Consider the following 14173-nt stretch of genomic DNA (forward strand, 5'->3'; position numbering starts at 1 on the left):
CCAGGAACTTCGGCGCTGATGTCGCCTACTGACTCATCAGAGCCAGGTACATCGTGGTACTTTTCTCCGTATCTTTTTAGGATGTCCCCTCCATCCACACTAGCTAGGAACTCTTGTCCTATGGTCCTCTTGACCGACAGACTGTCCACCTTTAGCTCAGAAATCGTTGAGGACACCACCATCACTTTCTTTGTCAGCTCCTTGTCTGCGACTTCACCTTGTGGACTTTTGCTGTTACAGTGGGTCAGTTCATTATTTTTTTTTCACACCAGTGTTTTCCTTAGAAGCAGCAGTTGTCTCTGGCAACCTAACTTCCTGACTCAAAGGTACAGCCTGTTCCGCCTCTCTGCGCTATTGTGTTTCAGGCGCCTGGAGGATGACTTGCTCTTTTTACTTGGCTTTTCATTACTGCACCCTATTTCACCTTTGTCAGAGTCACAGTCCAGACTGGGGTCATCGTCACTCACCCTGGTACCTTGGAACGACAAGTTCCCACCCAACCAGGTGTCGACCCCCTTGTCTGGAGATAATTCCACATTAGCAACGGTCACAGTATTGTCGACATTTACATTTACTAACGTCTGGTCCGTAAGTTCGTCAGAGCTACCAGTCTATCGAGTCACCACTAACTTGTGACTGTCGACCTCAGGAGATGCTAGCTCCGCCGCTTTACACATCAAAGTATGAACAGGAACTCCTTCAGCCACTTGCTATGGAGGGGTTGCCTTAGGAGCGTTTTGGCTCTTCCCTGAGCAACTGAACATTGCATCAATTTTCCATAAGTCGGCAAATAACACAAACTCCTGGCCCCTCACAAAGGGGTACAACAAGTTTGGTATTACACCGACATCTTGGCACTCAAAACTTTTGGTCATTTCAATGGTTGCTCTTTCCACCGCATAGTCCACAGTAACCCCATGGATGCAGCGAACCTTGACCTTCTTCTCTGTCAGACAGAGAACAAGTGGGGTTCCCATCAGAGTCACCTGACTCTTTGAGTCCTGCAGTCCAGAGATTCCTTCACGATTTAACATCACGGTACACACTTGTGTCCGTTCGTCATATGGAAAGTCAATGTATTACACGCAGAATAAGTGTAATACAAACACTGCCATTCCCAAGCACAATTCACTTTTATAGTCATCAGGGGCATTGACCTGCTGAATGTTGTGAAGGTTGACATCTCTTGCAGCATCTCTCCCCAAGCATGTCCACTGATGTAACAGGTGCCGCCTCTTTGGAAGGCCACTGTCCCACGGGATTTAGGATGCTCCACCCCCTTTGTAGGCAACCACACATTTTTGGGACTCCGCCCCCTTTTGGACAACCATCCCTCCCTGGGATTCTGCCTCTCTTTGAACAACCACCCCTTTTTGGGCAACTACTCCTTTTGGAACTATGCCCCTTTTTGGGCAACCACCCATGTTTGGGTCACCGCCCCCTTTTGGGACCCCACTCCCTTTCGGGCAACCATTCCTCCCTGGGGTGCACACCGTGGACTCCCCATGGCCCTTTCAGGCTCTGCAAGGCTCCGCTCCGCTCTGCACAGCTCCGCACCGCTCTGCAAACTTCGTGGACCCGCCAATCCACAGCAGTCGCCCGGAGTTTGTGGATCCGCCGATCCACTGCAATCCTCCCAGGTACCTCCTGGACTGATACCCGCAGTCTAGCACCAACTGTAAGGGGTCTGTGCTCACTGAGGGGCAACAGGATGAAAACAGGAGGCGCGTTTCTTGACAACGTCCGTACGGGTTTATTTACTTCATAACACCATAAGCAAAACAAAAAGGTAAACGTCCTTCAGAGCAGGCAAAACAATACCAACAAGTCTTCAGTCGGGTTCTGCTCCCTCAGGCCTGTGGGCACACAGGCCAGGCAATGTCCAGCACGCAGGCTCGGGCTGGAGCCACACACACAGGAAGGCTTCTCTCTCTCTGCACACAGACCACTCTCTAGTGTCCAGCCTGGACACATGGAAGTCTGTCCTCACTGACAGACTCCCAGCACACTCCTCCCATGTGTCAAACACACCTGATTACATACAGGGAACACCCAGTGAGGAAACATGGTGGGCAGTTCCCTCCCCACACTGTACTGCCCACTAAGCTTGACCCAGAAAATAGAGGATTAACCCCTCCAAACATGAAGTGCTGGAGCAAAATATCCAAGCCCATATCACAGAAAATAGAGCTTTCTGTGATTCATATCTCCTTCTATGACACATTATCAGGGACCCTGTCACATATTAGAAAATGTAAGAAACACAAGATGACTGTCAACCTTCCTTGGTCTGGGGCTCCATGCAAGATCTCTCCTCGTGGGGGAAGGATGATTCTGAGAAAGGTCAAGAATCAGTCCAGAATTACACAGGAGGACCTGGTCAATGACCAGAAGAGACCTGGTGTTAGGAGTCAGGTTCCTGCATCTGCTCTGCAGGAATCCAGACCCTTACATTCTGCAGTCTCTTGCTCTTTATCTACCGCAGAGGAGATTGCCTTGCAGCAAATCTCTCCAGGGGCTAAGTCCCTCTGTCCACCTACTGAGCATGCTCATGATACGGTTTCCCATTGGAGATCTGGAGTCTTGTGCTCAGGTCCTGCTCCAGATCTCATTGGTCCATCTCGGAGATCTGGAAGCTTCCGGAAGGTCCTGGCTACTATAAAAAGCGCGCATGGCCGTTCCCTCATGTGCTAGTATAGACTATACTGCTATGTGTGAATGGTGACGGATGTATGATTCTGGTGACTGACTTATTATGAAACCCCTTCCCTCTGATATTACGCATGTGCTTAGGGAATTAGTTCAGTAGTCTACACCAGTCTGTGGCAAGCCTTAGGCCACTGTGCACACCGCACCTCTGCCCTAGTGTCCGACATAGCACCTGCTTTGTAGCTGTGTCGTCCAGCGGCAGTGTCCTGCGCCGCGCTGCAGTTGCAGCCCTTCTTGGCGTTCGCAGTAGCGACGCCACACACACGGTAGGTCTAGATGGACGCAGTCCCTCTGTCTTAGTTCCTGCTCCTGTGACCTTATACCGTGTGAACATTTACCTGAGGCCTGTGACTCTAACAGGTTCAGCCTTTTTGTATGTTTTTGTTGCGGCACCTCTGTGTGTGAACAGAGCCCGCTCTGTGCACTTCGAGTGAAGTTGAACCCGTGCGCATTATATCGCCATATTGCTCATCTGCCATTACTCAGCAGCGGTTGAAACACCTACTGCACGGTGGACCCCGAGCGGCGAACGCACTTTATTATTATTTTTATTTAGTGCATTCCGCCGTTACTAACACCTGGGCCACAGTCTCATACACTAACGTTAGTAACAAGCTTTGCCGTCATGTATTAAAATCCTGCAGGGCACGCAAGGTCCCCCTGTTCATGCCAGCACATGTCCAGGCCCATTTGAAGTTCAACAATGACCATCTGGGTGATACAGAGGAGGCATGAGAGAAGGTTATGTGGTCAGATGAGACCAAAATAGAACTTTTTTCTATAAACTCCACTCACCATGTTTGGAAGAAGAAGGATGAGAACACCCCCAAGAGCACCATGCCAACCGTGAAACAAGGTAGGGAAAACAGCATAGTTTGGAGGTGCTTTTCTGCAAAAGACAGGACGACAGCACTGTATTGAAGAGAGGATGGATGGGGTCATATATTGCAAAATTTCAGCCAACAACCTCCTTCCCTCAGTAAGAGCATTGAAGATGGGTCATGGCTGGGTCTTCCATCATGATAATGAAGCAAAACACACAGCAAGGGCAACTAAGGAGTGGCTCTGTAAGAAGCATTTCAAGGTCCTGGAGTGGCTTAGCCAGTTTCCAGACCTGAACCCAATAGAAAATCTCTGAAGGGAGCTGAAACTCAATGTTGCCCAGCGACAGCCCTACACATTTTTGGTATCGCCGAGTTCAGAATCGCCCAATCTATCAATAAAAAAAAAAGGATTAACCTGATCGCTAAACGGTGTAGCGATAAAAAAAAGTCAAAACGCCAGAATTACGTTTTTTGGTCACCGCGAAATTGCATTAAACTGCACTAACGGGCGATCAAAAGAACGTATCTGCACCAAATTGGTAATATTAAAAACGTCACCTTAGCACGCAAAAAATAAGCCCTCACCCAAACCCAGATCACGAAAAATGGAGACGCTACGAGTATCAGAAAATGATGCAATGTTTTCTTTTTTTTTTAAGCAAACTTTTGGAATTTTTTTCACCACCTAGATAAAAAAGAACATAGACATGTTTGGTGTCTATGAACTCGTAATGACCTGGAGAATCATAATGGCAGGTTAGATTTAGCATCTAGTGAACCTAACAAAAAAGCCAAACAAAAAAATAGTGTGAGATTGCACTTTTTTTGCAATTTCACCGCACTTGGAATTTTTTTCCTGTTTTCGAGTACATGACATGCTAAAACCAATGATGTCATTCAAAAGTACAACTCATCCCGCAAAAAATAAGCCCGCACTTGGCCATACTGACGTAAAAATAAAAATGTATAGCTCTTGGAAGAAGGGGAGCGAAAAACAAAAATGCAAAACCGAAAAAATCTGGGGTCATGAAGTGGTTAAGTTCTGTTTTTCTATTGTATCAAATACTTATTTCATGCAATATAATGCAAATTAATTATGTAAAAATCATACAATGTGATTTTCTGGATTTTTTTTAAGATTCTGTCTCACAGTTGAAGTGTACCTATGATAAAAATGACAGACTTCTCCATTCTTTATGGGTTGGAAAACTTGCAAAATTTGCGGAGCATCAAATACTTATTTTCCACATTGTACACGAAAATCTGGAAAACATTCTGTTCTCAATATGTGTCTGTTACAGATATTCCAAGGATCTTAGACTCCCTTCAGTCAGAATTTGAAAGAGTGTTACAACCTAGTATTCTAAAGGTTAAGATATCAGCCTCAGGCCGGGGTCACACTTGCGAGTGTGATGCGAGAAACTCACGTGAGTCTCTTGCATCAATACCCAGCACTGCTACCGGCGATACGGACTGGAGCGTTCAGCTGCATAGAAATATATGCAGCCACACACTCCACTCCAGTTCTCGCATCACACTCGCAAGTGTGACCTTGGCCTTAGAGGCATTCTTTGATTATCCTTTGGCTAATCATCCCTGGATTACAATATTCGTGAAAGCTATCAACAGACTTAAGACCACAATCAGGTGCTCCATCCCGCCGTTGTATCTCAGTCGTCTGGTCTTGAATGCCCTCTGCAAAAACCCATATGAGACACTGGATTATGGAGATCTAAGGTCTATATCCCAGAAGACGGCCTTTCTAGTAGCTATCACAACAGCAAGATGTACAGGGAAAATTCAGGCCTTGTCTATAAAAAGACACATATTTGAGAGTTCTGGAGGATTGTATCATTCTTAGACTGGATTCCAGCATTTCTACCCATGGTTGTCACAGACATTCATAGGAATCAGAAGATCATCTTGCCTTATTTGTTTCAATATGATAGTGACCAGCAGGAACAATCATTCCATTCCTTGGATGTAAGAAGAGCAGTCTAAAGGGGGTTTTACACTAAGCGATATCGCTAGCAATATCGCTAAAACGTCACTGATTTTGTGACGTTATAGCGATATTGCTAGCGATATCGCTATGTGTGATACTTACCTCCGACCACTCCCCCGCTGGTTATCGCTGATCGTGCGAGATCGGGCGGCTCCATTTCTCGTCGTCAGCTTCCTGCTGGGCTTCTTGCTGTGTGAGACGAGCGACGCTGGACGCGGGCGGGAGGACGCCAGGATCGCTGTGTGTGAAAGGTAAGTATCGTGCGCTGCGTCGCTGCTGCATCGCTGTGAGATCTTTCTGTGTGAAAGCTCACTAGCGATCATTTAGCGATGCACCAGCGATCCTGACCGGGTCGGATCGCTGGTGTATCGCTAAATGTAAAAGGGCCTTAATACATGAGTATTATCAAAGATTGGAGAATCAATTCAAATCTCTTTATCCAATTTGCAGGAAAAAAAACAAAGAAAGGAAAGTGTCAACAGCTACACTAGCTAGATGGATCAAACTGCAGTCAGTACAGCCTATATGGTAAAGGGAAAAACTCCACATGAAAACATCAGAGCCCATTAAACAAGAGCAATGTCTACCTCGGAAAGAGCTGTCCTCAGTGAATCAAATCTGCAGAACAGTGATGTGGTCAAATCTTAATACCTTCTGCAGACATTATAAGTTGGACGTTCTGTCAAACCAACAGACTGCCTTTAGGATGAATGTCCTCTAAGCAATTATTCCACCCTGAATGAATTATTCGATTATTCTCATGGTGGTGCTGTCAGGAGGGATATCCTGGATCGAAGGAATTAGTCCTACCGGTAATGGTATTTCCACAAATCCATTATTACAACACCACTTATATGCCCTCCCTTGAATTTCCTGTCTGCTATCTAAAGTAAACGTATGTAGAAGGAAATTCAATATATTTTTGTTGAATCTATCCTGGTGTGATACTTGAAAAATCACTGGTGGATAGTTGTGGGGAGGGACTATTTAACCTCTTCCGGGTTCATGTCCCTATCAAGGAAAAGAAGGACTACATCCTGGTGGTGCTGTCATGATGGACTCCTGAAAATACCATTATAAGTGGGACTAATTTCTTCTCAGATAATTAGCAGCCTGTTTAGACTGCATGATTATTGTGAAAGAGCGTTGTTATGAATGCTGGTTATGCGCTGTCAAAGATAACAGCAGGGGGAATCGCGTAGATCCCACCGCTGTCACAAATTTTTCATGGAGAACACCAGAGAGATCATGCAGATTACACTACTGCCTCCACTTTGTCAGAGGATGCAAATCTGCTGCCTCCATTTGTCAGGACAATTAAGCAGTTGACTGACGAGTGATGTACAAGGCCTCGGCTGTTTCCACTGCTATGCTAGTTATTTGGGAACTCAATGAGCATATCGCATATACACCTCCAATTGCAATGCATACCAATTCAACAACAACAAAAGGAACTACTAGCTACCACCACCAATTGTTTAAACAGACTAATTGGATACCCGTTACAGGTAACGTATGGCTTCATGGGTGTGGCTTATAGAGCAAGAAGAATGGAGCTTTTAAATTTTATTTAATCTGGAAAGGTAGGCAGTGTTTATAAAAATATAAAATTATGTTACAAAATGGGAACAAAACAGTACAGTATAAACAATCACAAACAATAAAAGGGATAACAAAAGAAAAAGTAATAAACCTGTGTCACGGAAATGGCTCTGCAGAGGGAGGTACTCCTTTTTAAGGAAAATGGACATAACCACAGCAAGCTGTAACTTCCAGGATTGATAAATGATCAAAACCCAAATTCTGATTTTTATTATAGCAAGGTTACGCCCATATACCTCTCATTGGTGAGCTTATATGTTGGGCTGGATGTGGGATGTGCTAGGTCTTTTCGAAATTTATGAGATCCCCAACTTTCAGGATATATTTGCCCTTGGAAGTTCCAGATGGGAAATATTGTTGTCATGTTTCCTATCACAATTCTACCCTTCTATAGAGATGAAACGTGGCATGGATAGCATCATCCATTTGTTAAGTTGGAGGTGTTCGATCGGCTTTATTGTCATGTGACTGAATGTTCAACCCTTTGCTACGATGCAGAAAGTATATCTCCCATAGATATTGGATCAATGCAAACCTCAGTATTCATCACTGATCTCTGGCATTTGTTAGGTGATTGGCACCCTGTCTACCTCACACTATCAGGAAATTTGTGTTCCTGGGAAAACTTGATTTCCAGGTCACCACCTAACAGCACACTTGGAGGACATCCTTCTCATCCGCAGTGGGACAGGAAACCACAAGAGTTTAAAAGGACCCTCCCCCTACCATCCCACAGTGTTTTTCCTGTCCCACTGCGGATAGGAACGACGAGAGGAAGATCCAGCCATTCCGCGCAGAGGGTCAGGATCGGGGGGCCCAGCCTTTCCCTTCCTACCTGGGAGACTCTGCAAGCTGAAACCCGGCACAGGGTCCCTCAGCCCCTCCAGTGTAGCGTTGCTCCTGGAGAAGGGGTCGCTTCCTCCCGACGGAGGCTCTCGACCCCGGACGCCACTGCCACCACCGATGTTGGTACCGGGGCCGCCTCTACGGACTCCACGTGCCCCGCAAGCGGACCCCGGCAGAGGATCGCCGCACCTCTCCCCCTTCCCGCTGTAAGGAGCTGTAGCAGTGCCATGCCTGGGACCTAAGCGCGCTACTTCCGCCCATACCAGCAGGGCGCGCGCGCGTCATCCAGGACAGGCGGGACTTCCGACCCGGACGTCACTTCCGGTCGCGTCACCGGGCCCGGACGTCACTTCCGGTCGCATCATTAAAGGCGACAGCCCAGCATTCAGGAAGTGCCGGCACCATCTCTGAGAGGGGACAGACTCTGGGTGGTGGAGCGGATCGGCAGCGCGGCAGGAGAGAGAGACAGACAGCTGTATGCAGGGCCCTGCGGTGTAAGAACCAGATACCACCTCCCGGCCACTTACACGTTTTGGTGTCTCTGCAGCAGACAAGGAACCTTATCTATCAAGGATGGAGGACCAGGCGAAGAAGGAGACAGGAACGGAGAGGCAGGGTCACGTGAGTAGCCTCATATGAGGTCATGGCAGGGCCCCAGTAAAACAGACCCCACAGAACACGTACTTTATGTGTTCCAGGGGGGAACCTCCACCTCAGAAAGAAAGAAGGATAAGAAGTGTCCAGTCTGCTCTAAGAAGCTAAAGGACACATGGCAAAAAACCCTCTGCGACGCATGTACAAAGCGCATAATGGGGGAAGAACAGGCTACGCTCATGTCGAACATGAGGGCAATAATTAGAGAGGAAGTACAGGCCTCGGTATCCAGAGCCATGTCCCAAGCCCCGCAGGTGAACCCTCAGGCATCCAGAAAGAGGCAGAGGGAGTCGGGCACGTCTTCTGAGGACATCCTATCCGAATCAGACGCAGAGGAGGAGATCAGAGAACACCCGGAAAGGGGAAGAAGTATCTCTTTGCATCTGGTGATACGGATGAGCTATTAGGGGCAGTCCGGCAGACTATGCAGATAGAGGAACCCCCGACTACCCTCTCAATACAAGATGAGATGTTCGGGGGGCTGCGCTCCCAGACCTCAATGGTCTTCCCAGTAAATACCCATATACGGGCCATGATATTGGATGAATGGGAGGAAGCAGAGAAAAAATTGACTATCCCCCGAGAATTCAGGCTTCGCCTGCCATTTGACCCAGAAGAGGTCAAGGTCTGGGAAGAGGTCCCTAAAATCGATATCCTAGTAGCGAGGGTATCAAAAAAGACAGCCATTCCATTCGAAGACTCCTCAAGTTTAAAGGAGCCCCTAGATCGGAAGGCAGACATGCTCTTGAAGAGAGCCTGGGAAAGTTCAGCGGCAGTCATAAAGACAAATATAGCTGCGACATCAGTGGCACGTTCCATGCATCTATGGATAGATGATTTAGAGGAGCATTTGTCAGATAGAACTCCGGGGGAAACTATTCTAAAATCCCTTCACTTGCTAAAATTAGCCACGGGGTTTTTGGCTGATGCCTTAGCAGAGTCCGTAAGATTTACGGCCAGAACCCAATCATTGTCCAACACAGCCAGAAGAGCTATCTGGCTTAAAAGTTGGTCGGGTGACATGCAGTCAAAGAATAAACTGTGCTCAATTCCCTTCTCGGGAGGTAGAGTCTTCGGATCTGTGCTTGACAATATCTTAGAGAAGGCGTCAGATGAAAAAAAGGGGTTCCCTGAAGAGAAACGTAAGAGGTATCAGCCCTTTCGTAGACCCCGTTACAACCAGAGAACGGACTACAGAGGGAAGGGGAAGTCAGGTCGATGGAGCTACCCCAAAGGGGGTGAGGGTAGAAATAGGAGCAGAGATACCATCTTCTCCGGCCCAGGGTCTAGCTCCTGGAAGAAATGACGCCACCAGGGTGGGGGGGTGACTGCTCAGGTTCACGGAAGAATGGCGAGAGGTTACCACCAGCCCCTGGGTACTGCAAGTAATTTCTCAAGGATACAAGATAGAATTCAAATCCCTACCCTCGAACAGGTTCCTAGTGACCAGCTCTCGACTCTGTCCGACCTCCCCCATGTGGTTAGATATCCACATGGAGGCAATCATACCAGTTCCCACGCAATAAGAGGGAAGGGGACACTACTCAAGCCTCTTCGCGATAAAAAAACCATCGGGGGAGACCAGGACCATAATAAATCTCAAGCCCTTAAACAAGTGGGTATCATACAAACGCTTCAAGATGGAATGAATAAGATCCACGATTCCGCTCCTGGGAGAAGCGGTGGTAATGTGCACTTTAGATCTAAAGAGTGAATATTACCATGTCCCCATCCACCCAGACCACCAAAAGTATCTCAGGTTTGCGGTAGAAAAGGAGGGCAGGGTTCACCACTACCAGTTTCGCTGTCTCCCCTTCGGCCTAGCATCAGCCCCAAGAGTTTTCACAAAGGTAATGGTAGAGGTTGTGGCCTACCTAAGAGCCCAAAACATCATGGTGGTCCCGTACTTAGACGACTTCTTGATCATAGCAGATTCAGCAGCCCAGCTCAGAGTCGACTGTCAGTCCTCAATTGCCACACTGCAAAGGTTGGGTTGGATAATAAATTGGTCAAAATCAGATCTTATACCCAAGCCCAGAATAAAATTTTTAGGGGTCATGCTGGATTCGGAAAGAAGAATGTCCTATCTTCCAGAAGAAAAGCAGACCAGCATACCAAAGAAGATCCGCCAGTTCTCAAAGAACCGGGTGTCGATCAGAGACGCAATGAGGATTCTGGCGCTGATGACTTCGTGTATCTCCTGTGTCAGATGGAGTCAGTTCCACTCCCGCAGACTACAACAGGCAGTCCTAGCGTCCTGGGACAGAAGGCAAGGCTCACTAGACAAGAAGATACAATTAATTCCCCAGGTCAGAAGGTCGCTGCTGTTGTGGACCGTCCCAAGAAACCGAAAAACCAGTGTAATATGCGTTCAGTCCCCAGAGATCGTAGTAACCACGGACGCAAGTCTGTATGGCTGTGGGGGACACATCGGAGGAGAGTACTATCAGGGGCGATGGAGTCGGGAGGACAGCAACAGGTCCTCCAACTTCAGAGAGCTACTTGCGGTCTGGAAGGTACTACTCGTTGCCTGGCCTCGGGTGAAGAACAAGCATGTCAAGATATTTTCGGACAATACAACGACAGTAGCCTTTCTCTGCCATCAGGGCGGACCGAAACACCCGGCACTACAGGGCTTAGCAGAGCAGATCTTCAGATGGGCAGAAAGAGAGGTCCTCTCAATCTCAGCAGTACATCTGGAGGGCACCAGCAACCAGGTGGCGGACTTTCTCAGCAGAAGAAGAATAACCGCAACGGACTGGGAACTCAATGAAGAAGTGTTCAGCAGCCTGTGCGATTGCTGGGGACAACCAGAAATAGACCTGTTTGCAGACAAGGGGAATACAAAGGTCAAAGCCTTCTACTCCCTAAACCCGGCAGGAAACCCGACAGGGATAGATGCTCTATTGCAGTCCTGGAACAGGGGCCTACTGTACGCCTTCCCGCATCTAGCTCTCATCCCAAGGGTTCTCAGGAAGATCTACGAGGACAGAGCCAGGGTCATATTAGTGGTTCCCTATTGGCCAAGAAGAAGCTGGTTTCCTCTGCTCAGGAAGATATCATGGGAAGATCCCATTCTTCTGCCAAAAAGAGAAGACCTTCTTCACCAGGGTCCGGTCTTCCACAAAAGGCCAGAAGCCCTCAAGCTATCAGCCTGGATCCTGAGCGGCAGATCCTAAGAACAAAGGGTCTTTCAGATGACGTTATAACCACTCTACAAGCAAGTAGGAAGCCCGTAACAGCAGCAATATATAACAAAATTTGGAAAAAGTTTTGCAGCTTTTGTGGAGAAGCGACAGTCAAAACTGACCAACCCCAGATCCCGAAGATCCTTGACTTCTTACAGGCAGGGTTCAAAAAGGGCCTCAGACCCAGCACCCTGAGAGTGCAGATTGCGGCCTTAAGCGTGTTCTATGACACAACCCTATCGTCTCACCCCTGGATAGCCCGGTTTTCAAGGGCTGTGCAGAGACTTAAGCCCTTGATAAGAAGGACCGTTCCTCCTTGGGACCTTAACCTAGTCCTTAACGCGCTATGTAGACAGCCATACCAGCTAGGGGTAGAAATAACTATCGGTAACCTCTCTCTGAAGACAGCATTCTTAGTGGCTGTTACATCAGCCAAAAGATTAGGGGAACTTCAGGCCCTATCGGTTCAGGATCCCTACTTACAAATATTCGACGACCAGTTAGTCCTAAAACTTGACCTGGCTTTTCTCCCCAAGGTGGTCTCAGACTCGAACATGAATCAGAAGGTAGTGCTCCCCTCATTTTGTCAGTTTCCTAAAAATAGCAAGGAGGAAGCTTACCATAACCTGGATGTCAGGGAAACAGTGCTCAGGTACCTGGACGCAACCAGGCCCTGGAGGCAGGATAATAATCTCTTTGTCCAGTTCAGAGGCCCTAATAAGGGGAAAAAGGCATCGAAATCCACAATAGCAAGGTGGATTAAATCCGTTATTAGCACAACGTATAGAGCACAGGGTCAGAGCCCCCCGGGGAGCCATAGAGCCCACTCAACTAGGGCCATGGCCACATCATGGGCAGAGAGGGGCGGAGCCTCGGCAGAACAAATCTGCAGAGCCGCATCTTGGACCAGTCTCAGTACGTTCTCTAAACACTATAAATTAGACGTGACCTCTGCACAGGTGGCTTTTGGGAGAATGGTACTCCACGCGGTAGTCCCACCCTAGGACCAATATTCTTTGGTACTACTCCAAGTGTGCTGTCAGGTGGTGACCTGGAAAACGGTAATTAGACCTACTGGTAATTGTGTTTCCAGGAATCCATCCTGACAGCACTATTAGTTCCCTCCCGACAAACGCATCCATGCAATTGTGATGTAACATGTGTATGGAAAATGTTGGTTTAAATAAAAATTTTTGTTGAATCCATGCAGAGGTGTAACTTCGTGAAATCACTGTGGGATGGTAGGAGGAGGGTCCTTTTAAACTCTCGTGGTTTCCTGTCCCACTGCGGATGAGAAGGACGTCCTCCAAGTGTGCTGTCAGGATGGATTACTGGAAACACAATTACCGGTAGGTCTAATTACCGTTTTCCTATAATTGGGCAATTTAAATGCAGTTTGTGATGATCAGGCAGTGTAAAAGCGAGATGGCTATTAGCCAAATGAGCTATCCCATGTGTATGGCTAGTTTGATGGCTAGTATATTACAGCCGACACAAGATAATGGGAAATTACATTATAATTTTTACACAAAGCGATTGCTTTTCTTATCTCCATTCTAACAATGTTTCCTTTGACTGTAGGAAAATCGCTTTAATCTGTCATGCATGGTATACCGTAAGATAACCACACGGCTGCTCATTCCATATCTTTGAAATGGTTTTCAACCAGGCAAAGTCAGTGTTTGAATCCTAGTATATAATTAAGCAGATCTGCACATAGAGGGGAATGATGAATAGATAATTACTTTATATTAAAGAAAATAGCTTTAGATTCTACAAAATGCCTTAGAATTCAAAGCTTTTCAAATCATAATTGTGAGCTATAATGATAGTGCTTTTTTTTCTTAACAAAATGCACTATTCTATTTGGATTCCAGTGAGATCAAAGCGGTCCTATGTTGTACTTATCTAGATTATATAGCAGATACTATGTTGGGGCTCTGTAAAATATAAGCAGACTGCCACCACTAGATAGAGCAAACTGCATATAGATATCTGTGATCCTCAATGAATTCACATGCCAATGCCAGCTGTGTATTTTCAAAACTACAGCACAATCTACCCCAAGCCTAACACAGGTCCTGCTCTGCCGCCCCCTCTATTTTAACCCCTTCACCCCCAAGGGTGGTTTGCACGTTCATGACCGGGCCAATTTCTGACCACTGTACCTTTATGAGGTCATAACTCTGGAACGCTTCCATGGATCCCGGTGATTCTGACAATGTTTTCTCGTGACATATTGTACTTCATGTTAGTGGTAAAATTTCATTCAAATAACTTGCGTTTATTTGTGAGAAAAACGGAAATTTGGTGGAAATTTTGAAAATTTCGCAATTTTCCAACTT

The 14173-nt window shown here is 47.0% G+C and overlaps 1 protein-coding gene across 1 annotated transcript in view; it reads left to right on the forward strand.

Annotated features, from left to right (window-relative positions):
* Nucleotides 1–14173, forward strand: part of LOC141050877 (ras-like protein family member 11A-like) — a 116034-nt gene that overhangs the window by 37805 nt on the left and 64056 nt on the right. The window lies entirely within an intron of this gene.

The sequence above is a fragment of the Dendrobates tinctorius genome, unplaced genomic scaffold (assembly GCF_039654945.1).
Source record: "Dendrobates tinctorius isolate UK_male_01 unplaced genomic scaffold, ASM3965494v1 ptg000154l, whole genome shotgun sequence".
In the NCBI taxonomy this organism is placed as follows: Eukaryota; Metazoa; Chordata; class Amphibia; order Anura; family Dendrobatidae; genus Dendrobates; species Dendrobates tinctorius.